The 20,092-nt window shown below is 41.6% G+C and overlaps 7 non-coding genes across 7 annotated transcripts; 1 reads left to right on the top strand and 6 right to left on the bottom strand.

Moving 5' to 3' along the window:
• Nucleotides 1–978: 978 nt before the first annotated feature.
• Nucleotides 979–1,051, bottom strand: trnak-cuu (transfer RNA lysine (anticodon CUU)). Its single transcript has one exon. It is a non-coding gene; the product is annotated as a tRNA-Lys (tRNA).
• Nucleotides 1,052–1,843: 792 nt separating this feature from the next.
• trnak-cuu (transfer RNA lysine (anticodon CUU)) lies at nucleotides 1,844–1,916 on the bottom strand. The gene has a single exon. It is a non-coding gene; the product is annotated as a tRNA-Lys (tRNA).
• Nucleotides 1,917–4,634: 2,718 nt separating this feature from the next.
• On the bottom strand, nucleotides 4,635–4,707 carry trnar-ucg (transfer RNA arginine (anticodon UCG)). The gene has a single exon. It is a non-coding gene; the product is annotated as a tRNA-Arg (tRNA).
• Nucleotides 4,708–15,752: 11,045 nt separating this feature from the next.
• Nucleotides 15,753–15,824, top strand: trnae-cuc (transfer RNA glutamic acid (anticodon CUC)). Its single transcript has one exon. It is a non-coding gene; the product is annotated as a tRNA-Glu (tRNA).
• A 286-nt stretch (nucleotides 15,825–16,110) lies between these two features.
• Nucleotides 16,111–16,183, bottom strand: trnar-acg (transfer RNA arginine (anticodon ACG)). Its single transcript has one exon. It is a non-coding gene; the product is annotated as a tRNA-Arg (tRNA).
• A 445-nt stretch (nucleotides 16,184–16,628) lies between these two features.
• trnay-gua (transfer RNA tyrosine (anticodon GUA)) lies at nucleotides 16,629–16,715 on the bottom strand. Its single transcript is given in 2 exon segments — nucleotides 16,629–16,664; nucleotides 16,679–16,715. It is a non-coding gene; the product is annotated as a tRNA-Tyr (tRNA).
• Nucleotides 16,716–18,339: 1,624 nt separating this feature from the next.
• LOC130224198 (U4 spliceosomal RNA) lies at nucleotides 18,340–18,480 on the bottom strand. Its single transcript, XR_008837267.1, has one exon. It is a non-coding gene; the product is annotated as a U4 spliceosomal RNA (small nuclear RNA).
• Between the last annotated feature and the right edge of the window lie 1,612 nt (nucleotides 18,481–20,092).

Genomic DNA, 20,092 nt, shown 5'->3' with positions numbered 1-20,092 from the left:
TTTTTTCACAATGTTACAGACACAAGTTTTGAGACAAAATTTGTTTGAGTTGACTTAACTGAAAATAAATAGCAGTGACAGATCCTAAATTGCCAACGACCATGTCCAATGTCAAATCTTTACAAAAGGGGGTATTCTTATAAGGACACTAATTTAACTGCTTACTGCACACTGTAAAAATGATTTGTTGTTTTGACTTAAAAAAGTAAGTTACCCAGTTGCCTTAACATTTTGAGTTTATTGTAATTATAAATGTGAGTTATATTAACTTGAAGGGTTTTTTTGTTTCAACTAATTGTTCTAATATTTTGTGTTGTATCAACTTCTTCAAGCAGTTCAAGTTGACTTACAAATGTGAGTACATGCAACTAAATAGTGTAAAATTGTTGAGTGAACAAATTTTTTAAAGTCAACCTAATCCATTTGATTGCTTAATGAAGTTGATACAACATAATGCGAAGTTATATGAACAAAAGATTTGTCAACTCAAAAAAAAATTGTTTGTTAAAACAAAAACCTGAAAAAGTTACCTGTTTGCCTTAAAATTGTGAGTTAAATCAACTAAATATAGTTTGTTGTAACAACTAAGAAGTTTACACAGTTGACTTAAAATTATGAGTAAATGAACTTAATGAAGTTTGTTGTTACAATTCACAGTTTACACAGTTAACTTACAATTCATAGTTAAAGAATTCAACACAAGTTAACATGACAAATGCATTTAAAAAGAAACTTAGAATGTAAGCACAAATAATCTGTAATAACATTTATAATAACATCAAGAAAACATTTTACATTTCCCTGGGTGGGCTCGAATCAATAACCTTTTGATTAACAGCCGAACGCGCTAACCGATTGCACCACAGAGACTCAGACACTAATGCAACTGTGGTAGAAATGCTGAACTTTGTCTTTATAGTTATGCTCGAAGAATCCAAATGAAAGCTGCCGAAAAGAGAGAGAGAAAGGTAACAGAAACGCCCAACGTGGGGCTCGAACCCACGACCCTGAGATTAAGAGTCTCATGCTCTACCGACTGAGCTAGCCAGGCTTTTGACACATTCAATCTAGTCACTGCTTTGATCAATACCTTCCCTCCTGTGTAAAGTTTGATGCTGTTTTAAAGTCAACTGAAATAAGTAACTTGGCCAATCCAGGCACTGGACAACAAACTTCTGCTAAATCCTGATGTCAACTTGTAATGCTAGACAGCACGTGGCCCAGGATCTTTGCCCGGGGCATGTGTTAGCAGTTGCAAGGCAGCAAAAGCCTTCGTTCGTCTGGATGAGCTTAAAGCAACAACCTTTCGGTTAACAGCCAAACGCGCTAACCAATTGTGCCACAGGGACTCAGACTGACCATACCAACTGTGGTAGAAACGCTGAACCTTGTCTCACTTGGTCTGCTGGATGAACCAAATGAAAGCTGCCGAAAAGAGAGACAGAAAGGTAACAGAAACGCCCAACTTGGAGCTCGAACCCACGTCACTGAGATTAAGTGTCTCATGCTCTCCCGACTGAGCTTAAGTCAACTGAAATAAGTAACTTGGCCAATCCAGGCACTGGACAACAAACTTCTGCTAAATCCTGATGTCATCTTGTAACGCCAGACAGCACGTGGCCCAGGGTCTATGCCCAGTGCACGTGTTAGCAGTTGCAAGGCAGAGAAAAGCTTAATTCTTCCCTGGGTGGGCTCGAACTACCAACCTTATGCTTAACAGCCGAACGCACTAACCGATTCCACCACAGAGACTGTAGTAGAAACGCTGAACTTTGTCTTAATAGGTATGCTCGAAGCATCCAAATGAAAGCTGCCGAAAAGAGAGAGAGAAAGGTAGCAGAAACGCCCAACGTGGGACTCAAACCCACGACCCTGAGATTAAGAGTCTCATGCTCTACCAACTGAGCTAGCCAGGCTTGTGAGATGCTCATTTAAGAGAAAGTCACTGTTTTGATCAATACCTTCCCTACCTGTGTAAAGTTTGATGGTGTTTTTAAGTCAACTGAAATAAGTAACTTGGCCAATCCAGGCACTGGACAACAAACTTCTGCTAAATCCTGATGTCATCTTGTAACGCCAGACAGCACGTGGCCCAGGGTCTATGCCCAGTGCACGTGTTAGCAGTTGCAAGGCAGAGAAAAGCTTAATTCTTCCCTATGTGGGCTCGAACCACCAACCTTTCGGTTAACAGCTGCTAACCGACTGCGCCAAAGCTGGGGAACAACAGGCTTTTACGGAGGGGAAGAGAGGGAAGAAGGGGGAAGAAGTGGAGGAGAGGAAAAAAGAGAAGAAAAAGAGGAAAAAAGAAGAAAAAGAGAAAGAAGAGAAGAAAAAGGGGCGAAAGAGGAAAATATTTTTTCATTTCGTTTTAATAATTTTATTTACAGGTAAAAGAGGTGGTGTCCTTATATCTCCTACAAATGGAGAACAAAAAGACACAGACATATACGACTTATCATATTTAAAGCATTCCATAATAATACTACAAAGACTTTCAATAATATCTAGACTTCTGTATTTGCCACTCACCGCATGGTTGGCTTTGGTGATGCAAATAGTAAAAAAATAAAAATAAATAACAATGAACACCCCCAAACCAAAAGTATTACGCACATAGTTAAGTGTAGGACATACCGGTGTATTGGGCAGGAGGCCTGAATGTTGGTATAAAAGCCCGACCAAACACCTTCAGGCTGTTGGTGTTGACAGAGTGGGCCATATCCCCGGAGTATGTGAGAAGGGATGCTGGCTTGCTGGTCACAGCCGCAGTCCCTCAATCCTGGTTCCACCTGTTCAGGCCTTCCAGGAGATATCGTTGAAAATTCAGTGCATTGGCACTGGTTCGTAACAGAAAAAAGCAAATTAATAAAAAGGCACACTTTTCTACATTTTAAAAATTATTTAAAAGTTCACACATGTGAGATACCAACCTGGAATGAACCTGTTCAGGTGGCAGTGAAAAGACTCCAGGGATGTGGACCCTCTAGCACACCGATATTTTGTCAGGATGACCCCAGACTTTGTGGTGGTGCCTACCTTTGTATAGAGTGGCACTCCAGGCACATCCTGGATGCATCTGACAGGACGTTTTTGAACACGCCAGATGTGCTCCATGCGCACCTTATCCATTAAGGGCACACCCATAAGGTCCCTCCCATTTGCTCCCCCGAGTTCCTGCAGCAGCCTCTCAATCAGGCATATGGTGTCTTCCTCGCCACGCGTCCTCCTGCGGCAGTAACGGCTAAGATCCTTTTTGGTGATGCTTCTGTCCACCATGTCATCACTTATAGATGGCACACCCTCCTGCATCAGCTGTTTTTTTTAGCCTGCCGCAACAGGCTGAGATCTCCTGCATCCCACTCAAAGATACAGGCGGACAGGCATCCCATAAAGGTGGGGTATAGCGGATGGGCATCAGTGGTGCAGCCCACAGCCAACCGCCTCATAAAATGCCAGATCACCCACACCCTATGTTATCACCCACCCACAGCCTTATGTGAAGGTCTGGCCATTCTCCAAACCTATTCTGCAACTTACTGGTCGCTCCCTCATATATGCAGCAGCCACAGTCCACATAGAGCAGCATTGGGGGTGGAACAGCTGCCTGGCGGTACCGCTCTATGACACCAGCCACCATTCTGTTCAGCCCTGAAATATGGTGTGGGCAATCCATCTCTGGTCCTGCACAGGGATGGTTTTGCTCAGTTCACCTGGCAACCAGAACGAAACAGTTTGATCCTGCTTGGAAGACAATTTGTGTATAAATAAAGCTGTTAATGTACACCTGTGCAATAAATTGGTGCTAATATACAGGACTAAGAGTCCTCACCAACGCACCAGCTTTATATGCAAGCACCATTTTAGTGTTAGTACACAGTCTCTTCTCTGTAGGCACCATGCAGGATTCAAAATGGCCTTTTGCGTTAGGTATCTCAATACCCTTTTAGTCATAACAGGTAATATGCATGGCAATGCAGGAAGTTAATGACATGCAAACACATCTCAAGAAGGTTTTCACAGCTACCGTGTTTTATCCACCAAACATTGCTCCCAAATTGAAGTGAGACCTTCAAAGACAACCCAGATGGGACTTGAACCAACAATCCCAAGCCCCGGAGGCTGATGCCTTATCCATTAGGCCACTGGGCCATTTCGCCAATCGCTTGTCATGGATTTTTTTGTATGCCTTCAACAAGATGCCAACTCGTGGAAAACTGCACTTTAGCATCTCGATGCCAGTTTGCATTCCGTCAAATAAGATGTGTGCAACTAATGGACAAACATTTTCTTTGTGCAATCATCCACATTCGTGTCTCATTGGTCCTGGGGTATGGTTCTCGCGTATGGTGTGACTGGTCTTGAGTTTCAAATTCCAGACAAGGCCACTCTCATTAACTTGAAATCACAACCTTATTTTCTTGTTTGCATTTCATCATCATCCACCTAACATGAGACCATTAGTTGAAAGCCACGGGGTTGACAGTGAGATTCAAGCAAGATTGGATGAATCTTATTTGAAGTGTGCAACAAGTCTGAGAATTCGAAGCTAACTATTGTCCTCAGATCATCACGCCTAAGTTCTGAGAAGACAAGTCAGCATTGTTTCACACAACTTAAATGTAACCCAACAAAGACAACCCAGATGGGACTTGAACCCACAATCCTTAGCTTCGAAGGCTGATGCCTTATCCATTAGGCCACTGGGTCATCACTAACATTTGTTATATCTGATGTATGGCTCAGCAAGTTCTTGTAACTCAAAAACAGTACTTTAGGATCCCTATGCCATTTTGCATTCAGACGATCTGGTGTGTACACCTAATGACAAAACTGCTTCTCTGAGGAGTTTTCTATTGTCATGTCTTTTTGACCTAAGGGTATGAACCTAGCTTTTTAAAGGTCACACTGGATTGTCTTGCACAGTCAACTTAAAAGGAACTGCATCAAGGACAACCCAGTTGGTACTTTAATCCAACAATCCCCAGCTTCGAAGGCTGGTACCTCATCCATTAGGCCACTGGGCTGTTTTTTACTGCCTGGGAACTGTAATATGCCTCCAGGGAGTTGCTGACACACGTAACAAAAACAACATGAACAAAGAGTAGACTGGATCAGTCTCACAGAATTTTTTGTGGCACTGCAGACTGCTTCTACAGGACTCGAAGGTCCTAGGTTCATATCCCGGACGAGCCCTGCGACTGTCATAGAAAAAGTAGCGGTGCGGTGCTATCTATGGTGTTTCTAAGATAGTTGTAGCAGCTTTTGCTGTGACTTCAGTTAATGATCATTTAGTGGACTTCTGATCTAAATCAGTCTAACATATACAATTATACAGACAAAAAAAATGAGCGGGGTAACACTTTATTTTGATGGTCCCCCTTTAGATAGTCTGCTGACCATAAGTTACTTTTCAAGTTCTTATCTGTTTACTCTCATCTGGGTAGTATCTGTAGATTGTCTTTTAAATGTTCTTAGGCAATCAATACAATGTCTACAGCATGTAAACATTTATTAAACTTTCGGTAAGATAAGTGTTACCAATTTAGGTTCTAGATGTTCAACAGTGTTTCAGTAGATATGCAACAAATCTTCAACAGATGTTCAACAATGTATTAGTAGATATGCAACAAATCCTCAACAAGTTTTCAGAACATTGACCACCAAGATGTTTGTTGTTATTTTCTGCATGTAGTTGTTATCCAGTTTATGAATAGACTTTCAGTAAGCATTCAGAAGCCTATAAGTAGCAACGCAACATATTTTAACATGAACTTTAATCAAATATAAAATTAGGGTTAGGTACAATCTAAGAGTGTTCAACTAACTATTTGTTGCATTTAACCTAACTTTCAGTAGACAGTTATTTTACTTTAAGGTTCATTTATCAGCTCATCTGTTGTCACGCTGGGCCCATCAAAATGAAGTGAAAACCTAAGAAATGCTGTTGAATGACTGTAAGGAGCCAACATCACAGACAGCATGGCTACTAGTCAGGTAGTAGCGACACTGATGCAAGTATTTGAAGACAAAGACACAACAGCACCACACGTACAAGAACATACAAATAAATACCAGAGTCATTAGTTCGTCCAACTGCTTTTAATTTATTGCTGTCAAAACAAAAATAAAATAAAAAAATTAACAGCCCAGGTAATTAAGCTAAAGAAAACATTTGGTTCAGGAACATGAATTAAGAACAATTGTTGTTACATCCACAGCGGAATGAACCGCCAACTTATCCAGCACAAGTTTTTATGCAACGGATGCCCTTACAGCTGCAACCCATCACTGGGAAACATCCATACACAATCATTGACACACATGAACTAAGGACAATTTAGCCAACCCAATTCACCTCTACCACATGTTTTTGGACTTGTGGGGGGAACCGGAGCACCCAGAGGAAACCAACGCGAACACTGGGAGAACATGCAAACTCCACACAGAAACACCAACTGACCCAGCCGAGGCTCGAACCAGTGACCTTCTTCCTGTGAGGCGAACGTGCTACCCACTGAGAATGTTTTTTTTCATTGTCTTTATCATAGTAGGCTGAAAAATAACTAATTTTAGAACACGTTTGCCTCACAGCAAGAAGGTTGATGGTTTGAGCCTCGGCTGGGTCAGGTGGCATTTCTGTGGTATACCATGTGGGCTTCTTCGAGTGCTCCAGTTTCCCCCACAAGTTCAAAGACATGTGGTACAGGTGAATTGAGTAAGCTCGAATTGTCCGTAGTGAATGAGTGTGTATGGATGTTTCCCAGTAATGGGTTGCATCTGTTGTGTAAAACATGTGCTGAATAAGTTGGTGGTTCATTCTGCTGTGGTGACCCAGGATTAAAAAAGGGAAAGAAATTTAATGAATTTAGACGGCATTTAGAGGTTTTTGCATCTGATCTCAATATAATATATATTTTTGGCATTATAAGCTGAGCTTATTGTGCTGCACTTTTTTGCTTCTACATTTTAACAGTAAACAGAAACATTATTGAACAAAGAAACATACAATAAACATGGCCTTAACAATAAGCGACAGAGCAAATCTACTCTAATCACTTATTCAGACAAAAAGGCAAAAGTGAACCCTTCCTTTTCACTGATAGGACTTTTATGTGAACATCTCCAACAATGAGCTCTCTACACTTTTGAGCGAACTCTGTTCATTTTTCTGGTGTGAAGCTGATGCTGTTAAATTGCTCCCTGTTAGCAAAGTACAGCTCTGCAATTGGAGCGAGCTGGGCCACTGCATTTCGAGAGACACCTTCTCTCTGGAATGCTCTGGTCATGGTTGCTCCACATCTTGTCAGCTTCAAAAGCCTTTTGTAGCGATGTATGACATCACGAACATTATTAGCTGAAAAACTATTTAAAACAATGAATACCTTCATGACCAAATAATCACAATGCAACCACCTATCCTGAGCCTAATGAGCACGTAAAATTATAGAAAGAAGTATCATTAACACTGGCACATCTGTGTGTGTGTGAGAGCGTGAAAAAGGAACATTTGAGACAGAGAGATAGAATGTAGGTGTGTGTGTGAGAGAGCATGTACAAGAGTGAGTGTGTTAGTGAGAGTGTGTACAAGCGTGTGTGTATGCAACAAGTGTGTACAATATGTGTGTGAGTGAGAGTGTGCAAGTGTGAATGTGTGTGTGTGTGTGTGTATGCAACAAGTTTGTGTACAATATGTGTGTGAGTGAGAGCATGTACATGTTTATCTAAGAGTGAGAACATGTATAAGACTGTGTGTGAGAGAGATCACATGCTTGTGTGTGTGTGTGAGAGAGAGAGCATGTACGTGTGTGTCTATGAGAGAAAGAATGTCTGTGTGTATGAGAGAGCATGTACAAGAGTGAATATGTGAGTGATTGTGTGTACAAGTTTGTGTGTGTGTGTATTTGTACAATATGTGTGAGAGAGCAGGTATATGTGTGTAAGAGAGAGAGCATGTGTAAGACTGTGTGTGAGAGAGAGCATGTACAAGAGTGAGTGTGTGAGTGAGAGTGTGTAAAGGTGTGTGTGATTTTGTATAAGACCGTGTGTGAGAGAGAGAGAGCATGTACTTGTGTGTGTGTGTCTGAGAGAGAGTGCATGTACATGTGTATTTGTGTGTGTGAGTGAGAGCATGTACAAGTGTGTGTGAGTGTATAAGAGAGTGAGCATGAACTGTATGTGTGTGTGAGAGAATTATTATGATGTAAACAGAAATAACTACCATAAAATTAAAACTGTACCTTGTTTTATCTTGTCATATTTATTCTTCTTGTCCTTCTTCTTCTTGTTTTTCTCTGTTTCTTGCTTTTGTTTTTCTTCTCTGAGTCTCTTCTGAACTGGAACTGGAAGAGGCGTCATCACAGGATTCGTCTGTCACTGATGACTCTACGTCCATTGATGCGTTCTCATCACTAAATAGGTCAACGGCACTGGATTCTCCACGTCCAACTGATGTACCAGGAATCAGATCATCTGAATGTAAAATCAATACAAATGCAATATCCAAATTTCTATTCAGTTTTTCTGCAATATACTATTAGAAACAGTGCTTAAAATACACTTTAAGAATAAAAACATGAAAACCACTAACAACCAGTCTAATCTCTACAAACTAATATACACAGTGTCTGTATTAACTCATACATTATACAAAACAATATGTTCAGCTCTTACTTTGCTGCTGCATTGAAAGCTCCACTACTTACTGGCGAAGTTCACTGTTCAAGGCTTCCAGCTCATTAACTTTATTTTGTAACACTTCTGCCTTGTTCTGCCACATCAGTATTTCTTGCTTTATTGGTTTCGTTGTATTCACTGGAAGTAAAACAGGGTGACAGTTCTATTTCATCTTTTGTATACAGTGTTAACATTTATATAATTATACTGTATGAAGTTAGCAGTTTAAAGAGGTAACAGATAGGCTTACCTTCACCCTCCACGCTTCCTAGGTCGTGTTTTTATGGGTGTTGTACTGTGACATCTATAAATATTAAAAATCATTTTAGAAGGTGGCAAAACATTTAAGGCCATCGGGCAGTTAGTTAAACAGTGTTGTGCTGAAATGTCCTGAAAACTTGTCAGACCAAGCAGTTATTTACTTTTTGCTTTTATATTTAAGCAAACCCTGCTGAAAAATCCAGCTTAAACCAGCCTAGGCTGGTTGGCTGGTTTTAGCTGGTTGACCAGCCTGGTTTTAGAGGGGTTTTGGCCATTTCCAGGCTGGTTTCCAGCCCTTTCCAGCCTGGTCCTAGCTGGTCAAGATAAAGCATGCAAAATTACTTGAAGTTTATACAGATTTTCATGACAGATGGTGATTAAATTGAATTTTTTGCCTATATCACTTTCTGTACTTGAAAACAAAATATTTATGCTTTTTAAAATCTAGTTTACAACAACTGACTACCATATAGGCTGAGTTAAAATGGATCGATGTTGATGCGAGCTGATCACTTTCCATTACGCCTACTTGAAACAGTAACACAGTCAAATCACAAGAAACTTCATACTTACCTTTTCTTACACGGTTGGATCTTCACGGAGTACAAATTAGCTTTTCTGCCGTTAAGGAAACTTTATTTGGGCGGCAATCTTTTTTAAGCGCCTTTTAAATAGTTCTCCTGTAGAGGGCGCTTAGCTGCACGTAATTTGAAGTCGGCCCTCTATGTCTTATGGGAGAGATTAAAAACACTGTCATATTTAATGAAAAACGAATTATATTACTTCTAGCCATCTCATTTACAAATTAAAATCGTCCTGCTAACGTTTAAAAATATTAAATAATGTTTATTTTGAGTCATCGGAAACGACCATGTGATGACAGCGCTTAGAAATGTAACAGGTACCCTGTGACATCGACATCGTCAGGACCAATGACTGTAAAAGCTGTTATGAATATAATAAAAGAAATAAACTTTACTATGATTTATAATTAGATTAATATTATGAATGCAAACCGCTCAGAAAAAAATATTTCATTAAAAATAAAACCTATCCCTTAAACATCTGGGTCGTCAAGTCCCGCTCATTTCCGGATTTGTCTTTTCCGCGCCAACAGACCATTAGAGCATTATGCTGCATCTAAATTCATGAGTTCGTGTTGTATCAGTTTAGTTTATGAATCTAAATTATTAAGTAAATTAGGTCAAAATAATAGGTTTAATCAGCTGTGTAAATGGGCACTTTTTTAAGATCACTCATTGGGAGAGTTTATGTTAGTGAAACAAACAAGTCACGTCTGAAATCAATAAAGTGGATGCAAAGAAAAAGATTACTCCATGGTAAAATAAAATGCAGACGATGCAAGTAAAGCATGAAAATGGTGAAAAATCTCCTTGTAAAGATGGCTACATCTGGTAAGTATATATATATATATATTATCCATATCCTATTCAGAAAGTAAGATCAATAAAAGTAAGTTATTGTTAGGCTATTATAGCATATTTGCTTAAAATGTAACAATTGTTTTAAGCACTTACAAGTTTCACCCTCTTATAGTACTGTAACTGTTTAAAACCTTTTGAAAGATTTTCTTCCAACGCTTTCAACTTTTAAATTAGTTTAAACTATTGTTTTATTCAATGTAGAAGCAGTTCTCAAACTTAACCCTCTACCGCACGCATTATGATCAATCTATTAAAAATTGTTGGACTTTTTTTTTTCTAAAATGGCTTAACTTGAAGTGCTGTTAAAAAAATTGGAAACATTTCTTTTTTTAAGGTACGTACTTTATGATATGTTTCCATACGGCACCAACGTCCAACAGTGGATCTAACTTAGAAATTTCAAATTTAAAACTTTCCTTATAATTAACAGTTTTGTTACTAGAAATGATTTAATTGGTGTTGCTGTATTATAAGCTTTAACACAGAACTTTTAAATAACACCTTATACATGCTTTTCAACAACTCATATTGCAGCAGCTTTCATTCATTCCATTCTTTTTTGCTGAAGATTAATAAACTAAACCTAATATTGTATTATCCTATATACAACATACAGTAAATGTAAATATTTTTTCCAGTTAAAGGGCACATAGTTTACCTCTTTTTTAAGATTTAATATTAATATTATGGTTCTTCTGAGTGTGCCAGTTTAGGTTCAGTTTAAAACACAATTCAGATTTATTTATTATAATGTGTTAAAAAGTGTCATGTTGGGGGCGTGTCCACAGTTCGATGATTTAGGGGTGTGTTGCTTTACATGTAAATTAGTTTCGGCTTCCCGCCCAATGTAACAAGGGGGCGGAGCCATGAGCTCACCCGCTCTGTGTTTGGGCAGACTGAAAGAAGGAGCAGGAGTGAGAGGTTCAGTAATCAGTCGTACATGTATGACTCGGACACAGACCAAGCAGAGAGTACAAAATCATATGTGTCTTTGTACAGTTTTACAGCCAACTGTGTGCTAGTTTCAAATGCCAAGCTTGTACACAGAAACTAATAACCACGCACACTGATTGAACTTTTACTGAGGCACCGGATGCGCCGCTCGAAGCCGCGACACGGCACACCAGACACTCTCTGTGGCGCAGCAGAAATATGAAGTGTTCCGAATCATCGCGCCACGCATTTTTTAATTCTAAACATAGGTTTCTATTAGGGTACACACAACGGCAATTCAAGTCTGCAGCGGTCCGAGGCGCCCAGCCGTCAACTTGAGTGTACCCTGATAGAAACCTATGTTTAGAATTCTAAAACGCATGCTAGTTAAGATCACAGAGAGCTTCTGGGATCGTGAGAAATGCAAACGGCTGAAGTATAAGGTAGACTCAATGAGAAGTACACATGTTTGCAAACCTACCTAAAGATACAACCAATAATTCCGATTAGAGCGATAATGTGGAGAATATTGCTCTTGTGTTGAGCCCAATGAGCCTTGCATCTAAAAATAGAGCTAGGGTGTTCCTTTAGTGATATCGCTTCGACTCACGCTGAAAATGGCGGACGTGAATCAACAAACTGAGGATATGATGACGCGCCTGTCAATCAATATTGGTGGGCAGGGGGACAGCACTCCTACGTAAAGTTGCGGTCGGTCTGAAAACCGCTCCAATTGGTCCACCGTTTTTTATGTTGTTAAATTAAAAAAAAGCATTGGGTGTGCTTATATCACCCCAATATGACGGTCTATACACCATACATGCACATATGTCTGTCCAAAAAGCTTGAAAAGTAGACTTTTTTTACCATAGGTGCCCTTTAATATTATAACAAATAAATAACAAGTCTGGTATATCCAGATGCTACTAGCTAACTATATTTATATATTCTACTATGTTTTATACTACACCTGTCTTATCTGCCTCTGAGCTAACTTACCTGAACTGTCTCTATCAGATGTCCATTCTGCATCATTCTCATGGTCACTAAAACCCATCTCATCCTCATTTTCATCTGCAGAAAGAGCCAGTTCTTTCCTTTTCTTCTTTCACTTACCATAGAACATGGTGGTGTTCACTAATACACTGCTCCCTGTATTCATATCTATTCAAAAGTAGTATTGCCATGAAAACTAGATTTTATCCATAATGCAAATGATATTAACACATGACTAATCAACATTATATTACTAGCTTTCATGTTGTTATTGTTACAAATTAATAGTTCACAGCTGACCTTGCTAGCTGGCTAACCCATTGCAATATTGCACGTTCCACTATTGCACAGTGTTGCCATTTGGTAACACACATTTGATGAATTTAGAAAAAAACTAATTTGATTCAAATAAATTTGAGTTGTGGATATGTCATCATGATGTACTGGAGGTGATGTTTCAGTTTTTTTGTGGATCTGACATCATTTGATCCTTTGTTTTTATTGACGTTTACATTTGCATTTAGCAACTACTCACAATAAACGTCAGTCTGTCAGAAATCACGCTACAGAAAAACCCAGCATGTCATGTGACTTAACCAAAGCACATCATTGGCTACACTTAGGTCTTCTCTTTACAACAAATAATAATAATAATAATAATAATAATAATAATAATAATGTTGGTCTTAAAGAAACAGTGGCAGGGAAATTAACATAAACATCATGTTGCCATATGTTAACACCAGACAGTAGAGCAGGGGTGGGCAAACTCAGTCCTGGAGGGCCAATGTCCTGCACAGTTTAGCTCCAACACTAATCAAACACACCTGCTTATAGATTTCTAGTAATCTTGAAGACACTGATTAGCATGTTCAGGTGTCTTTGATTAGTGTTGGAGCAAAACTGTGCAGGACACCGGCCCTCCAGGACTGAGTTTGACCACCCTTGCAGTAAAGGGTTAAAATAAAATGACTATAAATGAGACTGAGATTATTGTAATTTGTATATTTATTGATTTAATTATTTATTTGTTTTGCATTGCCAAAGGTAAAACATTTTTGATGAAGAACTGTACTACTCATTTGCAGGCAGTGCAAGAAGTCATGTGGACGAATTAGGAAAAGTGTAAGGACAAAGTCCATATTTTCCCATTCCCATGCAAGCCTTTTCAGTTGGGTGAAGTATATTCACAGGCAAGTTTATATTCTCTGTGATCTCTAGTAGCCCGACCTCTAGTATTCTGCAGACATTTTTTTCCATTCTGTGTTTTTACAGTAATACAACATTGCAGTATTTAGATTTTCACAACGTCTCCATATGCGACAAGTGGATATGATGTTAGATGGCATCTCAAATAGTAGTGCAACTCTGTCTGAGATGTCCACAAAACTGCAAAGTGTATGTGTGAGAAGCATGAGGAGATTAAGGAAGAAAAAACGACAACAAATTGGTGGGATCAACATATCTGTACACATTGATGAAAGCAAGTTTCGTCACAGATGAAAAGTAAGCCATGACCTCAGATTTTTAACTGAAACCATTGTGTGTGTGTGTGTGTATATATATATATATATATATATATATATATATATATATATATATATATATATATATGTTGCTAGGCAGTTGCTAAGTGGTTGCTAGGTGGTTGCTAGGCAGTTGCTAAGGTGTTGCTAGGTGGTTGCTAAGGAGTTGCTAGGTGGTTGCTAAGGTGTTGCTAAGTGGTTGCTATGCGGTTGCTAAGGTGTTGCTAGATGGTTGCTAAGGTGTTGCTAGGCGGTTGCTAGGTGGTTGCTAAGGTGTTGCTAGGTGGTTGCTAGGCGGTTTAAAAGGTGTTGCTAGGTGGTTGCCAAGGTGTTGCTAGGTGGTTGCTAGGCTGTTGCTAAGGTGTTGCTAGGTGGTTGCTAAGGAGTTGCTAGGTGGTTGCTAAGGTGTTGCTAAGTGGTTGCTATGCGGTTGCTAAGGTGTTGCTAGATGGTTGCTAAGGTGTTGCTAGGCGGTTGCTAGGTGGTTGCTAAGGTGTTGCTAGGTGGTTGCTAGGCGGTTTAAAAGGTGTTGCTAGGTGGTTGCCAAGGTGTCGCTAGGTGGTTGCTAGGCTGTTGCTAAGGTGTTGCTAGGTGGTTGCTAAGGAGTTGCTAGGCGGTTGCTAAGGTGTTGCTAGGTGGTTGCTAAGGTGTTGCTAGGCGGTTGCTAAGGTGTTGCTATGTGGTTGCTAAGGTGTTAATATGTGGTTGCTAGGCGGTTGCTATGGTGTTGCTAGGTGGTTGCTAGGCGGTTGCCAAGGTGTTGCTAGGTGGTTGCTAGGCGGTTGCTAAGGTGTTGCTAGGTGGTTGCTAAGGAGTTGCTAGGCGGTTGCTAAGGTGTTGCTAGGTGGTTCCTATGCGGTTGCTAGGTGGTTGCTAAGGTGTTGCTAGATGGTTGCTAAGGTGTTGCTAGGTGGTTGCTAAGGTGTTGCTAGGCGGTTGCTAAGGTGTTGCTATGTGGTTGCTAAGGTGTTGCTAGGAGGTTGCTAGGTGGTTGCTATGCGGTTGCTAAGGTGTTGCTAGGTGGTTTCTAGGCGGTTGCTAAGGTGTTGCTAGGTGGTTGCTAGGGGGTTGCTAAGGTGTTGCTAAGTGGTTGCTAGGTGGTTGCTAAGGTGTTGCTATGGGGTTGCTAAGGTGTTGCTAAGTGGTTGCTAGGCGGTTGCTAAGGTGTTGCTAGGTGGTTGCTATGCGGTTTCTAAGGTGTTGCTAGGCGGTTGCTAAGGTGTTCTCTGATGCATAGTCATTAGCGTTATCCTTTGTGCCACTGGCACTCTGTTCAGCACCTTGTTAGCACATTGTTTGAAACAAGGACAAGGCTCTGTCAACCTGGAGTTCCGTCACCACACATTCTGCTTTGTTTTTATTGCAAGAGATTGTGTGGATGGGATGCTCTTACAGGATTCCTGACAGTCCCTCCATAGAAGACCTGAGATCCAGGGTCGGAGACTCTCTCCTCTCCAAAAGGAGGTTAAAAGCCATAGTTTCTTTTATGCATGTTTTATCAGAGCACTTAGGTATTGCTGCAGCTTAGAGACTTACAAGTGGAAGAGATTACGCTGCAAGTTGGCTGGGTGACTTCTAAGTGGTAGGGACATTTGCAACAAGTAGGCTGGGTATACGATTGGTGTAGCTGTAGTAGACATTAATAAAAATCAGCAGTTGGGGCAGCCTTTGAAACCAGGGGAGCACCCCACGGGCTCTGTGCTGGCAGCCCCAGAAACTCGATTCACTCCAGAGTGGAACTGAAAAAGCTCCAGCGGGGGGGAAAGGCGACTGCAGTGCACTGACTGACAGTACAGCAAAAAGACCAAAGAAAGCCAGGGGCAAGGTTACAAGCATTAGATTTATTTTTGACAGAGCAGCTGCAGCATACTTCCGTGGAGGCCCACAGTTAGGCTTGAGGGCAAAATTCTGCCACCCTTCCCTGGTGGTCTAGTGGTTAGGATTCGGTGCTCTCACCGCCGTGGCCCGGGTTCGATTCCTGCTCAGGGAACTTCCTTTTCACCTCTGTGGAGAACTTTGAGCTCTAGCGACATGGATATGTTCGAACTGCACAGGGACTTTTGCAACAAGTAGGCTGGGATTACGGTTGGTGTAGCTGTAGTAGACATTAATAAAAATCAGCAGTTGGGACAGCCTTTTGAAACCAGGGGAGCACCCCACGGGCTCTGTGCTGGCGGCCCCAGAAACTCGATTCACTCCAGAGTGGAACTGAACAGCTCCAGCGGGGGGAAAGGCGACCGCAGTGCACTGACTGACAGCAAACAAAAAGACCAAAGCGAGCCAGCCAGGAGTCGAACCTAGAATCTTCTGATCCGTAGTCAGACACGTTATCCATTGCGCCACTGGCCCTGTCTGATTAGTTTGTCATCGTTAGCTTGTTGCTTGTAATAAGGACACGGTGTCGATAGGATGCTCTCACAGAGCATGGGACAGTCCCTCCCTAGAAGAACTGTGATCCATGGTCTGAGACTTTCTCCTCGCCAGGAGGAGGTTACAAGCATTAGATTTATTTTTGACAGAGCAGCTGCAGCATACTTGCGTGGAGGCCCACAGCTAGGCTTGAGGGCAAAATTCTGCCAAACCAGGCAAAAAGACCAAAGCAAGCCAGGGGCAAGTTTCTTCCGGCCCTTCCCCGATGGTCTAGTGGTTAGGATTCGGCGCTCTCACCGGCACGGCCCTGTTTTGATTCCCGGTCAGGGAACTTCCTTCTCACCTCTATGGTGAACGTTGAGCTCTAGCGACAAACATATTTTCCAACTGCACAGGCATGAAACAGCTCTGAGCGCAAAAGACCTCCTTCAAGCCGGAGTCAAACCAGCAACCTAAGGATTACAAACTTCTCACCTACAGTCCTCCACTCTACCAACTGAGCTATTGAAGGCAAACAAGAGTCATCCACAAGCCCACCCCCTTAAGGTTGCTGCATTCCGACTGCTGGTCAAAAAGGGCAGAAGCAAAAACGCTCAAGCCTTCCCATATCAGGAGTCAAACCCCAGCCGCCTGGGTGCAAACCAGGAATCTTGACCGCCAGACCATATGGGAGGTGCCAGTCTTGGCACAAACTTCAGTTCTTTCTGATCATGCGCACTTCATAGCCCCTCTTTCGCAAGTACCACTCATACATTTACGCACTCTCTCATACACAGTCTGGTGATTCTGTTGAAGGTGTTTTACTCGCACCCTCTTAGCTTTTTGAAGGATGTTCCTGCAAAATGTAATGTCGTCTGTACCGAAAATAGCTGCAAATAAATACTTATGTGCCATAGTCCAGACCCCATCTGGAAAATGGCTTAATGCATGACGAGGTGGCCGAGTGGTTGACGTGATGGACTGCTAATCCGTTGTGCTTTGCATGTGTGAGTCGAATTCCAGCCTGGTCATTTGTTTAAGAGAGCCCAGTGTTTACGTGGAAGGTAACTTACTTGCACCCTCTTCGTACTTCGAAGCATGTTATGGCAAAATCAAGTGTCATCTTACCGAAAACAGTTGCAAAAACATACATGTACACATATGTGCCACAGTCCAGCCTCCATCAGGAAAGTGGCAACATATGTGACGAGGTGGCCGAGTGGTTAAAGTGATGGTCTGCTAATCCATTGTTCTCTGCACGAGTGGGTTTGAATCCCATCCTCGTCGCTCACATGCTTTGGTATTTGAGAGAGCCTGGTGATTCTGTGTAGGGTGTTTTACTCGCAACCTCTTAGCGTTTTGAAGGATGTTCCTGCAAAATGTAATGTCGTCTGTACCGAAAATAGCTGCAAATACATACTTATGTGCCATAGTCCAGCCCCCATCTGGAAAGTGACTAAATGCATGATGAGGTGGCCGAGTGGTTGAGGCGATGGACTGCTAATCCATTGTTCTCTGGATGCATGGGTTCGAATCCCATCCTTGTCGTTCATTTAAGAGAGCCCGGTGCTTCCGGGGAAGTTATCTTGCTCACTCCATCTTCGTGCTTCGAAGCATGTTATGGCAAAATTGAAAGTCATCTTACCGAACATAATTGCAGAAACAAACACATACAAATATGTGCCGCAGTCCAGCCTCCATCAAAGAAGTAGGCGCATACGTGATGAGGTGGCCGAGTAGGTAAGGTGATGCACTTCCAATCCATTGTGCACTGCATGTGTGGATTTGAATCCCATCCTCGTCGCTCATTCGCTCTGGTGTTTGAGAGAGCTTCCGTGGAAGGTGTTTTACTCGCACCCTCTTAGCGTTTTGAAGGATGTTATGGTAAAAGTTAATCCAGCCTCCGGCAGGGATGGACTGCTAATCCACTGTGCTCCGCCTGTGTGGGTTCAAATCCCCTTCTCATCGTTCAATTGCTTTAGTGTTTTAGAGAGCCTGGTGCTTCCATGGAAGGTTTCTTACACGCACTCTGCCTGCATTCTGAAGAATGTTATGGTTCAGGTTAATCCAGCCTGCTGCATGTTTAGGAGCTCAACAAAAGTTGCAACATGTTAAAGAAACAGAAGCACAGCCATCCTTTTCAACAGAACATTAAGCCTACTAAGAGGCTGACAAAAATTGCCAGAGCTGACTGTATTTCAAGTCATCTCAGCGAGGTATTGGGTAAAGTTTTCAACCAGCAATGATCACGCCTCGGATAGACCTCATAGGCTACGATATTGCCTCTGCGAAAGAAAAGCTATAACAGCTATGAACTCTTCTGTCTACCAATCTGGACATGCAACGACAAGGTGGCATCAAACTTTAAACTGCCAGCAATCAGCATTCTGACACCAATGAGTGCATGCTGTGTCAGCAGAACAGGTTATTGATTTGTCCAAAAATAATTACTTATACATTGTATACAAGGAGTCACAACGCTGAACGGCAGAGAAAAGGGTTGAGATTGGGATGTATTTATTGGGCTGTACAGGGATTGGGGTAAGGTAATGAAGAATGCAAGGGCACTGAAACCATATTTTGACAGAAATCCAAGGTCAGCTATGCTGCCGTTTTTAGACTCAGGCATTCTGTCTAGTTTCTCTCCAACAAAACTAGAAGAAACATGTTGCAGTTAATGTTGAACAATAAAGCCTGGTTTATACTTCTGTGTCAAGTGATTAGCGTGATCCACAGCGCAAGCCTTGTGCGTAGCCATGCACTTATGCTTTTGCGCACTGTTTCTGTTGCTCTGCAATACACTTCCGAAACGCTAGCTGGCAATAGGTGTTTATGTTTCTCTGTGTTGAGTTTCTTCGCTGGTGTTTTGTTTTTTTCTGAACGCTTCCTTAATGTGCAAGTGGCTCAAATTCGCTCATTTTGACGCAGGAACCAGTGAACGTGCAACAACTTTAATTAAAAGGTAAACACAAAACAACAGTCTCAATCCGGAGCTCCTTCATGGGACTCCACACTTGTAAGTGGCTCTCACCTCCGCCCACACTCGTCAGCGCTACCAAGCCGACCAATCTGAGAGCTTAAAGGATGTTTATGGCAAAATTGTATGTAATATTTAGAGAAAATAGCTGCAAAAACATACGTATATGCCATAGTCCAGCCTCCATTAGGAGAGCACTTATACGCACGGTGAGGTGGCTGAGTGAATAAGGCGATGGACTGCTATTCTGTTGTGCTTTGCGTGTGTGAGTCAAATTCCTTCCTGGTCATTTGTTTAAGAGAGCCCGGTGTTTACGTGGAAGGTAACTTACTTGCACCCTCTTCATGCTAGGAAGCATGTTATGGCAAAATTGAGTGTCATCTTACTGAAAATAGTTGCAAAAACATACATGAACACATATGTGCCACAGTCCAGCCTCCATCAGCTGCTAATCCATTGTGCTCTGCCTGCGTGGGTCCGAATCCCATTCTTGTCGTTCAAATGCTCTGGCATTTGAGAGATCCTGGTGATTCTGTGGAATGTGTTTTACTCGCACCCTCTTAGCGTTTTGAAGGATGTTCCTGCAAAATGTAATGTCGTCTGTACCGAAAATAGCTGCAAATACATATTTATGTGCCATAGTCCAGCCCTCATCTGGAAAGTGGTTAAATGCATGATGAGGTGGCCGAGTGGTTGAGGCGATGGACTGCTAATCCATTGTTCTCTAAATGCATGGGTTCGAATCCCATCCTTGTCGTTCATTTAAGAGAGCCCGGTGCTTCCGGGGAAGTTATCTTACTCACACCATCTTCGTACCTCGAAGCATGTTATGGCAAAATTGAAAGTCATCTAACCGAACTTAGTGTTATAGAACAGAGCGTTGAAGCTGGCTTCTGCAGATGTAACTGCAAACTATCTTCAGTAAACTTTAT

Source organism: Danio aesculapii, chromosome 4, assembly GCF_903798145.1.
Source record: "Danio aesculapii chromosome 4, fDanAes4.1, whole genome shotgun sequence".
Lineage (NCBI taxonomy): Eukaryota > Metazoa > Chordata > Actinopteri > Cypriniformes > Danionidae > Danio > Danio aesculapii.
The sequence above is the reverse complement of the archived record's forward strand: the minus strand, read 5'-3'. Positions and strand labels throughout refer to the sequence as shown.